Genomic DNA, 14,273 nt, shown 5'->3' on the forward strand with positions numbered 1-14,273 from the left:
TGCAGTGTGTTGCACAAATATTATCTATCATTTTCTATGTGACATGAAAAAGGTTGGGAAACATTGACAGAGAAGTTCTTGCATATGAGATATACGCATATATAGGAGCAATGTTTGTAATAATTAAAAACTGGAGCATCCCAAATGTGCGTTCATCAATTTTTCTGCTAAAAAGTGCCAGAATGCTCACACAATGCAGTGAAAACTAATGAGCAATAGTTATATGCATTGACATGGGTAAATCAAAGACTATAATATAGAGTAACAAAAACAGTGAGTGCTAGGAAAATTACACACGCTATGACTCCATTTTCATAAAGTTTAAAAACATGCAAAACTAATCAATATACCGTTTAGGATATACAGACATGTGATAAAACCATTGAAAGAAGCAAAAAAAATTAGTAACACAAAATTCAGAACTTTGGTTACCTTTGAGGGAGCAAGAAAAATTTAGGATCAGAGAGGAGTGCACAGGAGATAATGGTAATGTTGCTTTTTTTGAACTGGGCTATAGGTACACATATGTTCTCTATATAATTATTCTATAAGCCTTGTGGATATTTTGTAAATATTTTGTATCTACTCAATAATTAATAAACATCTTTTATAAAAGCCATACTTTGTCCAAAGGTAGACAGGGAAGGCATCTTCCTTCTCTGCAACAGAAGGAGGTGCAAGGGGTAGAAGGGAGAGCAAGCACCAAATTATACAGAATGCTGCAGGTCAGACACTGAACCTTTATCAAAGGCCCTACCGATTCAGACACAACTACAACAATGAAAGACTTGAAAGCTATACCTATAGTAAAGTTAAAACTAATTTCAATATGCTATCATTTAATAAGGCACCATATATGCAAATTTTAACATTAAATAAAATCTGGATTTATAGTATCAGGACTGAATAAACTGCCAGCTTATGGATGAATAACTTCTCTTGCTATTTTCTAAACAGTCAACATTTCATTGTGTATCTAGACCACACAAAAGACATTTACAGAATGACAATACTTTAATTCATCATGTATATCCAGCAATGTGTGCTTAATCAAATGCCTGTCTGTTTGTCAATGTCATTCAAGGGCAGGTTTATAAAGCTTCAAGAGCAACAACTGGGTCTGTTTCAACTGATATAACTACCAAGGAAAACACAGTGAAATCATTTTAAAGAATTCCTACCTGTACTCTCTCTCCTTTTCTGTTAAAAGCATTAGATATTTTGCCAATCCAGAAGATATAGTAGACCACAAAAACATAAACTTAACCTCCAAATTAGTTAAATTTACTATTTTTATTTGACAGATAAAATAAATCCAGTTTGAGCTGTCCCTTTAATATTAAAAATAAAAAAGCCACTTAAAAGCAGATAGGTTAATGTTTACACAAAGGCACTTTTTCTCTCTTTATGATTTTACTTTAAAGTTGTAACTGGTGAGTGACCTTGCTGGAATTCCCCATCAGTTCTGGAGTTTCTATCTGGAGTTTCAAATAGAAACTAATTTCACATGATACATGAGAATGGTATGCCAAGTGGTATCTGTCTCTGCACCTTGAGCTCAGATAGTATATTGCAGATGAATCAATAAACTTTACACAAAATGAAAGGCTGTTTTTCCCCTTAGACCATTTAAGAAAAGATACAATTTAAATATATACGATACTGTATATTTATAGGATCAATTATATAGAGAAAAACTTCATATATTTATCAAATTCAAGAAATTTACCCTTGATACAGTTTCAAACTATCAAAGACAGGACAATTTTTAAGTATGTCAAACACTGAATATATCATGCTGAAGTGAGTCCATAATTAATTCCTGTTACATGAATATAACTACCTTAAAATCTAGATGATATAAAGCATCTTTGTTTTTGCTTTATTTTGGAATTTCTAAAATAACTATTTTCACTGAGAAGTTATTTCAGACTTAGTGTGAAAAGGCTTATAAGGAACCTGTCCATTCCAGTGTGAGATGGTTATGAAATTAACCCTACACCATTGAAAATCAATGTAGTCATAGGGATGATTTAGAATAGAAACAAAATAGTTCCCCAGTTTAGGCCACACCTCTAGTTTTAACCTTGGTGCTTCACTCCCTCACTTTCAGAAGGTGAAAGTACAATCAGTGTTGCCCTGGAATTTAAGCCCAGTCATCTATCTTGCTCTCAAAAGCTGTTTCAGGACAGAAAAAATTAAACATTTCACAATCTGAGTTTCTACAGAATATACTGGTGTTTCAGAAGTTGAGATGAAGGGTAAACGAGTGAATGCAGAAAGAGGAGAGTATCAGGAAAAGTTAGCAAAAGGAGCACTACTTTTTAATATTTTTTCCTAGAATACCTCTACACTATTTTATAACAGTGGCTGGAATCTTAATGGGACTGAGGACCTTCCTGGGGTGCCAAGAAAATGAGTAAAAATGTCTCTGGGCTGACAGAAAACACATGGGATTTCGAGACTAACATTCTCAAAGAAGGGAAGAAATAAAGGAGACTGCTATTTGGAGTAGGGATATTCCTAGGAAACTCATTCTAAAATAGGAGAAAATTAAGGGACCAGTCGAATCAAGGTACCATTGGTGTGAGCTCTTTAGAGACATAGAATTTTGAGACACAAAACAGTTTAATTTGAAGTGCCTTCTGACTCAACTCCTAGAAATTGTCTTAACTTCCACCAAAAAAGCCTGGCTTTCTTCTGGAAAGTTGAACGTAGCTTACATTCACCCCCACAAATGTCAGAAGCAGAAGTAGCTAGAACAGAGAAGCCTTAAGGAACACAAAAATGAATGTAGATACATGATAAATTTGTGCCATATTAATTTCATTTCTTTTGCTTCTCACATCACTCTTTTTTTCTTTTTGTGTTTTAGTTTGGATAATTTCTATTGACCTATTTTCAAATTCACTTATTCTTTTCTCAGCTCTGTCTGGTCTGTTGATAAGCCCATCAAAGTTCTTCATCTTGGGTATCCTATTTTTTATTTTAATATGTCCATTTGACTCTTTTTATAGTTTATATTTCTCTGCTAAAATTCCTCCTCTGTTCATGCACATGCCCCACCTTTCCCACTAGATTCTATAACATAGTAATTAAAGTCCCTACCTGATAGTTCTAACATGAGTCATCTCTGGGTCTGGGTCTATTGCTTTATCTCTTGAAAAATGGGTTGTTGTTATTTTCACATATTTTGTAATTTTTGATTAAATGCCAGACATTGTCTATAGAATAACCATACACACTGAGAAAAAGAATACTTACTCTTGGTAATGGGCATGCTTATTCTTCTGTTCTGCAGCCAAGTAAACTGAATCCCAAAGAGAGATAATCTGGTCAATAGTTGAGCTGTGTTTATTGTTTTATTGTTGCTATAGCTACCTTTTGTGCACCTTCCTCCAGCAGTGGGCAGCTGCTTTGTGCTTAGAGTGGAGCACAGGACACTTAAGGGTTTTACTCAGTGTTCCTGCTCCACCCTCAGCTTTCAGTAGTCACAGCATGCCTGTGCCACAGCAGAGGTTCTTTCTCTGAATCCTGGCCCCTCCATAAGTAGATTACTGTTGTTTGTTACTCAGTGCTAACTAACTTGGTTCTCTTCATCCAGCCTCAATCTTAGGAAGGCCTTATGCATCCACCTTGGGTATAGGGCTTTCTGCATCCCCACCCCAACCTTAGGGCAGTGAAACTCTACCTAGCATCTGTGGGGGAACACTGCAAAACATTCTCCAGCACTGCAGATCCCACACTAAATATAATGTAGCAACAATCACTAGTAGAGAGTCACCTGCCCCTCCCCAAGAAGATATCCTTTGCTTCTACACGACCCCAAGAACCAGTAAGTCTTCACCTGGATCCTGAAAACAGAAGGGTTTCCTGTCCCTCCCCTAGTGCCTCAAGATTTTTGTTTCATATGAGACAATGACTGGTAAAGTGGGTAGGGTTTTCTAACTGTTTGTCCTAAAGGGTGTCTCTCTCTAATATTATGTCTTGCCCTCAATCTTTTATGAGCACCAGTGGAGGCTGCAGTTATATCCTCGTCCTGCACCCCCCACCAATAAAAGGTAAGTTGAAGTCCTAACCCCTGGTATCTGTGAATGTGACTGTATTTGGGAACAGGCTCTTTGCAGATATAATCAAGTTAGGATGATGTCATACTGGAGTAGGGTGGGCCCTAATCCAACATGACTAGTCTTTATAAGTAGAGAAAACATGGTGACATAGGAAGCCCCAGACCTCATTTCCCCACAGAGGGTCAGCAAGATGGCAGAATAAGAAGCCCCAGATCTAGTTTCCCTCAGAGACACTAACTTAACAACAATATATGGTCTAAAAAGTCTTTATGTGACTTCCAGAAATTAGTTAAGAAGTTGTAGTACCCCAGAAAAGCTCAAAGCCAAGAACAGCCACATTGAGATGGGTAGAAAAGTCATTTCATTTCACCTGTTACAGCCTTTCCCTCAAGCTGGCATAGTTTGGCACAATCAGGAATAAACATCCTACTCACAGCTTCTCCGTGAGGCGGGAGAGAGAAGAGTACAATGTACGTGTAACGTTCCAGGTTTTGGGGGGACTACCTGAGAGACTGGTGTCTGTCTCACCTGACTTAGAGTGCAGAGGAACACAGCACACTTTGGAGGCCTAGGGGCTACTGAGAGCAGGGGAGAGCATCCAGGCTAGCTGCAGTACCAGAAAACCTGTAATACAACAGACCCACACCAGAGGCAGCAAAAGTTCATAAACTCCTGAAAAAGAAACTGGCAAACTTCTTCATTGGGAAAGCACATGCATAAACCTAAAGAAGACACAATTCCAAACTAAGTTTGAGAGACCCCCCAGAACCTTTAGTACAGCTGATTCATGAAGGTATTCTCCTGTATGAAGTCAGTCCATAGAACTGGGAGAGGTGGCTGTGTTTTTACATGCACAAATCCCAGGAAAAAATAACAAGACATATGAGGAAATGGAAACATGGTCCAATCAAAGGAACAAAATAAATCTCCAGAAAGTAACCCTAAAGAAACAGAGGTCTATGAATTACCTGAAAAAGAATGTGAAATAATCATTGTAAAGATGCTCAATGTACTACAAGAGAATACAGATAGACAACTAAAGAAAATCAGGAAAATGATACATGAACAAAATGAGAATATCAACAAAGATAGAAAGTATAAAAAAGAACCGAACAGAAATTCTGGATCTAAAGAATACAAATGGGAAATTTCACAAATATGTAGAAATTAAACACACTCTTGAACAACTATGGCTCAAAGAAGAAATCACCTGGGAAATTAGAAAATACGAGTATATCAAGACAAATGAAAACAAAAATAAAACATACCAAAACTTATGGGAAGAGGCAAAAGCAGTACTAAGAGGGGAGTTTACAGTGGTAAATGCCTACGTTAAAAAAGAAGAAAAGATCTCAAATCAACAACCTAACTTTATACCTCAAAGAACTAGAAAAAGAATAACAAACTAAACTCAATTACCAGAAGGGAAGAAATAATGAAGATAGTGCAGTAATAAACAAAATACAGAACAGAAAAAAATCAATGAAGCTAAGGTCTGGTTTTTTAAAAAGATCAACAAAATTGACAATTCTTAGTTAGACTCAAAAAAGAAAAAGGGAGATTACTCAAATAACAAAATTTGAAACAAAAGAGGAGACATTACAACTGATATCACAGAAATAAAAAGAATCAAAAGAATCTACTATGAACAATTACACACCAACAAATTGTATAATCTAGAAGAAATTGATACATTTCTAGAAACATACAACCACCAAAAATATATTATGAAAAAATAGAAAATCTGAACAGACCTATAACTAGTAAGAAAATTGAATCAGTAATCATAAACTTCCCAAAAGAAAAAAGCCCAAGACCAGATGGTTTCCCTGGAGAATTCTATCAAATATTCAAAGAAGTAACACCAAACCTTCTCAAACTCTTCCAAAAAAAAATGAAGAGGAACATTTTCATACTTATTTCATGAGGCCAGCATTACCTTGATTCTCAAAGGAGACAAAAATACTGCAAGAAAACTATACACTGATATTGCTGATGAATATTGATGCAGAAATCCTCAACAAAATACTAGCAAACCAAGTTCAAAAATGCATTAAAAGGATTATACACCATGATCAAATGTGATTTATTCCTGACATGCAAGGATGGTTCAACATACAAAAAGCAATGAAATATACACCACATTAACAGAATGAAGAACAAAACCCATACGATCATCTCAATTGACAAAGAAAAAGCATTTGACAAAATTTAACACCCTTTCATGATATAAACACCCAACAAACTAAGAACAGAAGGAAATTATCTCAACATAATAAAGGCCATATATGAAAGGCCCATAGCAAACATCATACTCTGTGGTGAGACAGACTCTCAAACGACCCTGAATAGTCAAAACAACCTTGTAAAAGAAAAACAAAGCTGGAGGGCTCACTTCTAACTTCAAAACTTATTACAAAGCTACAGAAATCAAAAAAGTATGATACTAGTGAAATACTCATAAGCCAGTCACAAAAAAACAAATATTGCATGATTCCACTTATATGAGGTATCTAGAGTAGCCAAATTCTTAGAAACACAAAGTAGAATGGTGGTCGCCAGGGCCTGGGGGTAGGGGTGGAAAAGGAGTCGTTCAATAGGCATAGTGTTTCAGTTTTGCAAGATGAAAAAGTTCTGGAGAGATCTATGGCACAATGTGCATATAGTTAACACTGTTATATTGTACATTTAAAAATGGTTAAGAGGAGAGAAAGAGAGGAGAGAGAAAGGAACAGAGACACAGATATATATACATAAGGAAGACAGCCATGTGAAGATGGAGACAGAGATGAAAGTTATGCTGCCAAAAACCAAGGAATGCCAAGGATTGCCAGCAAACACCAGAAGTTACGAGAAAAGCATAGAGCTGATTCTTCCCTAGATCCTTCGGAGAGAGGGCATGGCCCACCAACTCCTTGATTTTTAACATCTAACATCTAGAACTGTGACAGAAGGAATTTCTGGTGTTTTAAGTCATCCTAGTTTGTGGCACTTATGTTTTGGCAGCCCTATGAAACTAAAACAAGGGACCCATAGAAAAGAGCTTGAAATGAGTGCAGACTCCCCTTGTGTCTTGGGCTCCCAGTTATTTTAAATTATTACTCTAACCCGTACTCAGACTTTAAGAATTCATTAAAATTTTACCTGCTTTCTTACCCTTTTTTATGGTGGCTGCCTCTTCCTCCCATGCTCTACCAAAGGTAAAAACAGTTTCTGTGTCCCATCTCTCCTCAGAAGGGCTTGTCTCTCTTTGGGATTTCAGTTCACCTGATTGCCTTGTGACCTCAGCTCTCTGATGGGCTCAAGACAAGTTGACTGGGGATTATCAGGCTTTTTCTCAGTGTTAGGGGGGGAGAAATGTTCTCTTGCAACTTTCTATATCCTAAACAGAAGCAAAATTCTCTTCCCATAATTTAATATGAATTTTTTGGACTTGAGAGATTTTTACTTAATTTACATATAACTGTAAATACTTCTTAATCTAAAACCGTGTCTAGCAAACACATTGGCTCATTTATTTTCTCTCTTTATTAATACTTTTAACTTCGGCATAAATTATATATACTAAGAAAATGTTATATTTAATATTTCATGCTTATCATTAAAATCTCTAAACAAATTGATTTCAACTTTTGTTTTCATTCTACATATGTACCTACAATACATATACTTGTGCTTTTTCCTCTGAATTGGAACCATGCCAAATTTTGATTCATGGGTTAAGTTTTTGTCTTTGTTTTTCAGAATAAACCTCTTAATACTGATGTTATCTAATTGTGGTTGTCAATCTTGCTACTTACATTTTCATTCTTTTGGACTAATACCACATGGTTATAAGAGCAGTTGCATGATATAAAGATTTGGAAGTCAGTCTTTTCTTGTGCTTTCCTTAGTGATTTTTCTATTTATATGTGCTGTTATATTTCCTCCAATTAAATTAGCTACCGTTTTCTACACATCCATTTTTACGTGCTATGGTAAGTTCAGAGAAATATACTACCACGCTATATTGACTATGTTTACCTTACCCATTCAAGAGCAATTTACTGAATTCTCACTTGCTGAAAGCACAATTTCTAATTGCATATTTGACAGCATGTCTGAAAATATCAAATGTTTATACTTATTAGTAATTGAATGAGTAAGTATAAATGTATACCGACATTTTGAGAAATTCTCAATTTAAATGGGATTTTCCCCATTATCTTAAAACTACTTTGATTTATGTATAAATGAAAACTTTATTTTATATTCAGGCATATTAAGACAAATAAACAATATTATATTCAGCTTATTACGACGATTAAGCAATTCCGTACATGATTAACTCATTCAACAAATATTTAATACCTTCTGAGCCAGGCCCTCTTCTAGATACTAGGGTTACAACAGAGATCAAGGAAAAAAGACAAATCACCCTGCTCTCATGCAGCTTCCATTCTAGTACTGTAAGAGAGAAACAAACAAGATAATTAAGGAAAATATATAGAATGTTACGTAGTGAGAAACGCTGAGGAGAAAAAGAAAGCAAGAAAGGGCATTGAGACGTGCGTGTGGTGGGCATGGGAGGAGGCTGAGAGTTGGTGCTTCTAATGAAGACCTCACCGAGGAAGTGACCTCTGAGTCAAGGCCTAAAGGAGGGAAGGGGAAATGCCACATGGCAGGTACGAGAACATCCCAAGCACAGGAACAGCACCAGCAAAGTCTCTACAAACAGAGAGGAGGCTGAAGCATGTGAATCTGGGGAAGAGAAGCAGGAGATCAGGTCAAAGAGGTAAAGGGTTTTCACTAGTGAGACAGGAAACTATTGGAGTTTTGAGCGGAGTGACCTGATGTGACTTCTGTTTTAACAGCATCCCTTTGCTATGTTAATGGATTGAAAGGGGCAAGGGTAGAAACAGAAGATAAATTAGGAGGAAATTGCAAGGGGTAGCAGCAGAGGTAATTAGATTCTGGTTATATTTTTAGGGTAGAGACAACTGGACTTTCTTCTAAAGGATCAGATTAGAGGTAGAAAGAGAGGAGTCAAGGAAGGATGGACTTATCTGTTACTGAAAAACTGTTACTGAAAAACTAAAGGGAAGATTAGGAGTTCAATTTTGAACATGTTAAGTTTGAGACGAATATGAGACATACAAATGGAAATGTTAAATTGGCAGTGACAAGTCCAGAGTTCAGAGGAGAGGTCTAAGCTGGAAATAGAAATATTCAAGTAAAGGTGGTATTAAAGCCTTGAGAGTACATAACGTCATGAAGATAAATGAGTCTAGGTAGAAAAGAGATAAGGACCTAGGCTTGAGCTCTAGAGCACTCCAATGTTTAGACTCACAAAAATGAAGAGAAATCAACAGATAAGACTAGAAGGAATAGTCAGAGAAGTGCGAGGAAAGCCTGAAGGGTGTGATACACTGGAGACCAAATAAAGAAAATGTTTCCAGGGAAAGATAAGTGATTATCTGTGTCAATGCTGTACAAATTATGTAATGACCACACAGTCGACTTAGTGCATATGTACCAATTTTGGAATAATTTTCATATTTTAACATCTATATTCATTAAGGATATTGGACAAAATTTTTTTTTGATAATTAGAATTTATTTATTTAGTTTTAGAGTATATCAAATACTGTTGTAATATATGTGTATATGCATGCATATATAGTTTTAAAATTTATTTTTTAATCTAGAACAGCATTTCCTGAAACACTAACCAAGGGCTATTAAGATTTTGTGAGCAAGAAAGTGTTTTGGCCACACATACATTTGGAAAATTTATAAATTTGTATTATAAATTTCCAAAAAAGAATGTAACATTTTCCAAACTTAAATCGTTACAGAACTTTTTTGGTTTGCAAAGTATCTTTTAGCTGTGTCAGGCATTCTGAGTAACATACACACAAAAAAGACGATATTTTTTTTTTTGTCTTTACTGTAGCAAAATTTGTGTCAGCAAAGAAATTGGGGGATATTTTCTTTCTGCCACTTCAACACTTTTACTGAAAATAAGATCTTTCTGCTTCCACATCACTTATGCTAGAAGATATGATGACCTTTGCATTATTTTCACACTAATAGTTGTCTGTCCTCAGGTTTTCTACTGTTATTAAATACCAAAATGAAGAGATGCTTGATTTCTTTAAAATGAATGTAAAATTCCAGCAAATAAATAAAATGTGTAAAGCACATTCATTAATACATTTTAAACTAGTTACAATAATGTATACTTATAGATTAAATATAACCCAATAGGATCATTTAATCAGCAATATGTTATTCACAATGCTTTTGGTAAAATTACTTTCCCTTTATGAGAATTGTCTATTTGAATGGTTCTATGGTGTTCTTATTATGTCTACTCACATTCTTTCTTTGAAATACGTGGAACATGAATGATTTTTTAAAAGTACATATTTCTGTTGCTTCTCTAAAAATCTAATGTTGGTTTAGTTCCCCTTTCAACCCTGAAAAATGGGGCAGGATAGAAGATTTGACTTCAAAAAGCACTGTTTATCTTCAGGTCAAAGATAGGAAGCTAAAAAAGAAGAAAAAGTCCAATAAGAGCACATTTTGCCAGTCCAACACCACTTAGCTAAATATTCACATGTTTTGCCTCAAAAAACCAGCTTTGTTTAATGAGGTACTACAGTTTACTTGAAGTTCTCCAGTTCCGCCCCTGCTTTATCAGTGGCCTGCAGGTATCTCCACAATTCTGTTTTAAAAGACAGAACAGAATTATGAAAGTACACATCCCATGAACAGAAAGACACAGACTATACAATGTTCCATTTAACTTCACACACACACAATGTAGCTCTGATTTGGGTTAGTATATTGGTGAAAGATTTCTTGAAGCCTATTCATCTGCTTTACTCCCAATCCTCCCACCTAATTCAGTTGTTGATTGTACAAAAGCCTATTTCTTTTTTTTCCAGTTTTATTGCTATCACTGACATAAAACCATGCATTAATTTAAGGTGTACATTATGATCTGATACATGTATATACTGCAAAACGAAAAACCTATTTCTAAGCCAGCAATTATCTCCCTCAAAAGGAAGGAACCCACAACCACTGAAATCTCATTCTACCTCATGATTACAGTCGGAGAAACTAGAGTAATTAACGTGCTGGTTGGTAACTTTGAGAGCAGATTTTCTAAAATATCCAAATGTTAAGTTTGAATCAACTTGGAAATGGCCTGGACATAACATAAGCAGAGGCTGTCATCTCTCGGACATAGCAGAGGCTTCATGATGGATAGATTGGGTACGTATTTCATACCAACAGAAGATTTCCTAACAGAGAAAGCAATTTTTTCTAGAAGAGCAATTTCACAATTCCTTATAGTTAGATCAAGTATGTTCTCTGGGTTCCTATGTAAGACTCAAATGTCTGTGACCTGTGCCACAGAACAAAGTTCATGATTCCAATCCAATTATTATTTCTGAGCAAGCTAACTCTTTAAGGAGTCAAATTTACAACCTGTTTTTAGCCACTTTAGAGGACGTTCTATACATTAACTTTACCCAGTTTAACGTTACTATTAAATTCTGTTTTGTTCTCTTTACATGTCTTCATCCCATTGTACTATATGCATTTCTAGAAGCCATTTCAAATCTTTTTTAGAACAGAGCAAGATATAAATACATTTAATTAACTCAATTTTTAAAATCATTTTAAAATATGAAGTCCCCGCAATTCAGGTTATAGGTCACATTGTCCCAAATACACATGTCTGTGAGTACAAGTTAAATTCATTCATTTAATAAATAAGTTCTAAGTGCCTATCATGTGTCAGGCACTATTCTGGGTGCTGGGGGAAATACAGGTGAACAGTGTCAGAGATAAAAAAGTAAGAAGGGGCCATGGGGAGGTGGTGTTACGATGTTAAATAAGATGCCCAGAGAGGGCCTTACTGAGATGAAAATTGTGACCTGAAGGATCTGGAGAAGATGAGGAATTAAACCACATAGACATCTAAGGCAAGAGCATTCCAGGCACAGGGAATATAAAGTACAAAGTTCCTGAGGCAGAAAAAAGCTTTGCATTTCTGAGGACCAGTGAGGAGACCGGAGTGGCTGGGGCTAACAGATAGGAAATGATGGAGAGGTCAGGAGAGAGCAAAGGCAGATCAGGTAAGGCCCCAGAGACCATTGTCAGGGCTTTGCCTTGTAACTGAAGTGAGATGAGAAACAATCAGAGGGTTCTTAACAGAGGTTAAATAACCTAGAACTTAGAGTATGTAAAATGTCTAAATGAAAAGAGTGGTGGCTATGAGAAGAATTAGTCTACAAATGTTTACTGAATTCATACTATTTACTAGGATTGTCCAAAGCCCTGGGCATACAGTGGTAAATAAAACACACATAGGTATAAGTCCTTACCCTCATGAAGCTTTATTCTTATGGATAAGAATATTAACAAATGATTAGACAAATAATGACAACCATACGAGGTGTGAGATGAACTGGGTGATTTATGAAAGAATAATGAGGGAGGGTGCTGTGACCTAGTCTGGGCCGTGGGAGAAGCCTTTGAGGACAAAAATATTTAAGGTGAGAGTGGTAATATAAGAGTGAGTTAAGTAATGAGGGATAAGGATGAGAGCATTCCAAGCAGAAAGTATCTGCAAAAATCCCTGAAGAAAAAAAAAAAAGAGATCTTCCGGGAATTGGAAGACCATTGTGGCTGTAGCTAAGTATGCAAAGAAGACTGACTAAAGATTTTGGGTTGAATTCTAAGGGCAATAAGATAACAAGAGTTTAAAGCAGGAGACCAAAAAGATTAGAGTTGTATTTCTTAAAGATGACTCCAAAAGCAAAGAGATTAGGGGAGCAAAGAGTCATTTAGGAGGCCAGTCAAGAGCTATTGTAGAAGTGCACACAAAGATGATGGCAGCATAAATAAGTGTAGTGAACGTGAGAACAGAAAGAGATGGATAGTTTGAAAGATACTTAAGAGGTAGAAAAGACAGAATTTGATGAGGTATTAGAGTCATAAGGGTTGAGGAAGAAGGTTAAGGATGGCTGAGGCTGCCTAACTATTTTTCTTGACCTTTTCTTGTGGGTAGATCCTATCTTCTCCATGGAGAACAGGTAAATATCTGTGATTCTTTTGGGGGGCGGAACAACAAAAAGTTGACCGTATATGATAATGAACCTTTATGCCAATGCTTCCAATTCTCATACACAAAAGAGCCTCAATTTGTACAATCTATGCAATTTGTTCTGTTTCTATCAATGTATGAAGCGTGGCTATGACTGTTCAGAAAAACGAAGCAGTTGGATTTTATATTTTAAATCTTCTAATATTCATGTCGTTAGGATTAAATACATTTATATAATTTGTAGGGAGGGAAAATCAATATTTTCTACATTATTCCATCCAAGCTTAAATAAGTACTCCCAGGGCACCAAATGTAATTTTTTAGTACACTAAAGAATTTGTTCTTCACCAGTGAATTGGAAGGTACCACCCTTGGAAGAAGCCATTCCCTACTGTTCACAGATGCTATCAAAGTCATCTAATCCTAATCAATGCTATTACCAAAAAGGTGGATATCTATTTTTAGGGAAAACTGTTGAATAAGTTAATGCCAGTTACTTATTTATCTTAAATCATTATAGATAAATGTAGTTATTCAGAGAAAGAAAAATTGGCATTTTTCTCTTCTACAGATCATCAAACTCCTAGTCATGTTAACTATATTCTCTGTAGCCTATGTCCATGGAATCCTCAAATAAGGGTACACTAAGTGGGAGTCTTTTGTTTTCCATTAGGCCAGAAAGATAAAAGTAAACATTTTTAAAAAGAAAAAAACATTTCATATAATGTTTCTACTAGTATGAAGTTTAAACAGCCTTAAATGTTGTAACAGTCTGGGTGTCAAAGTAGATGATATTAGAATATTAAATACCCAGAAGGCCTATAGGTTTTCTCTGTACTCTGAAATTTAAAAAATGTATCTCATTAATTAGACCAAAAGTCAAGCTGATACTAATTGTTAATTCCTTTGTTACGAGTAGTAACATGAAGTGAAAAGAAACAGTCTCTTAAGAATCCAAATTAGTAGCAGAAAGGCATCGGTACTAAAATGATTCTCCTATACCAGCAACTGCAACTTATAGGAAAAATGCATTTTATTTAACGACCAAGTACACAAATACAAACACACACACATTCACACACAATATAGCTAAAACA

General features: G+C 35.6%; 1 protein-coding gene across 3 annotated transcripts in view; it reads right to left on the bottom strand.

Moving 5' to 3' along the window:
* The window catches only part of MAP3K13 (mitogen-activated protein kinase kinase kinase 13), a 140,082-nt gene that overhangs the window by 118,554 nt on the left and 7,255 nt on the right, over positions 1-14,273 (bottom strand). The window contains exon 1 of one of the 3 annotated variants that reach the window (XM_033126551.1): positions 3,265-3,339. The exons of the other annotated variants lie outside the window; for them this stretch is intronic. The gene's annotated coding sequence lies outside the window, so the exon portion shown is untranslated. Of the gene's footprint in view, positions 1-3,264; positions 3,340-14,273 lie in introns of those variants that run through there. 3 annotated transcript variants of the gene reach the window in all.

Source organism: Rhinolophus ferrumequinum, chromosome 2 (genome assembly GCF_004115265.2).
Source record: "Rhinolophus ferrumequinum isolate MPI-CBG mRhiFer1 chromosome 2, mRhiFer1_v1.p, whole genome shotgun sequence".
Classification (NCBI taxonomy): Eukaryota; Metazoa; Chordata; class Mammalia; order Chiroptera; family Rhinolophidae; genus Rhinolophus; species Rhinolophus ferrumequinum.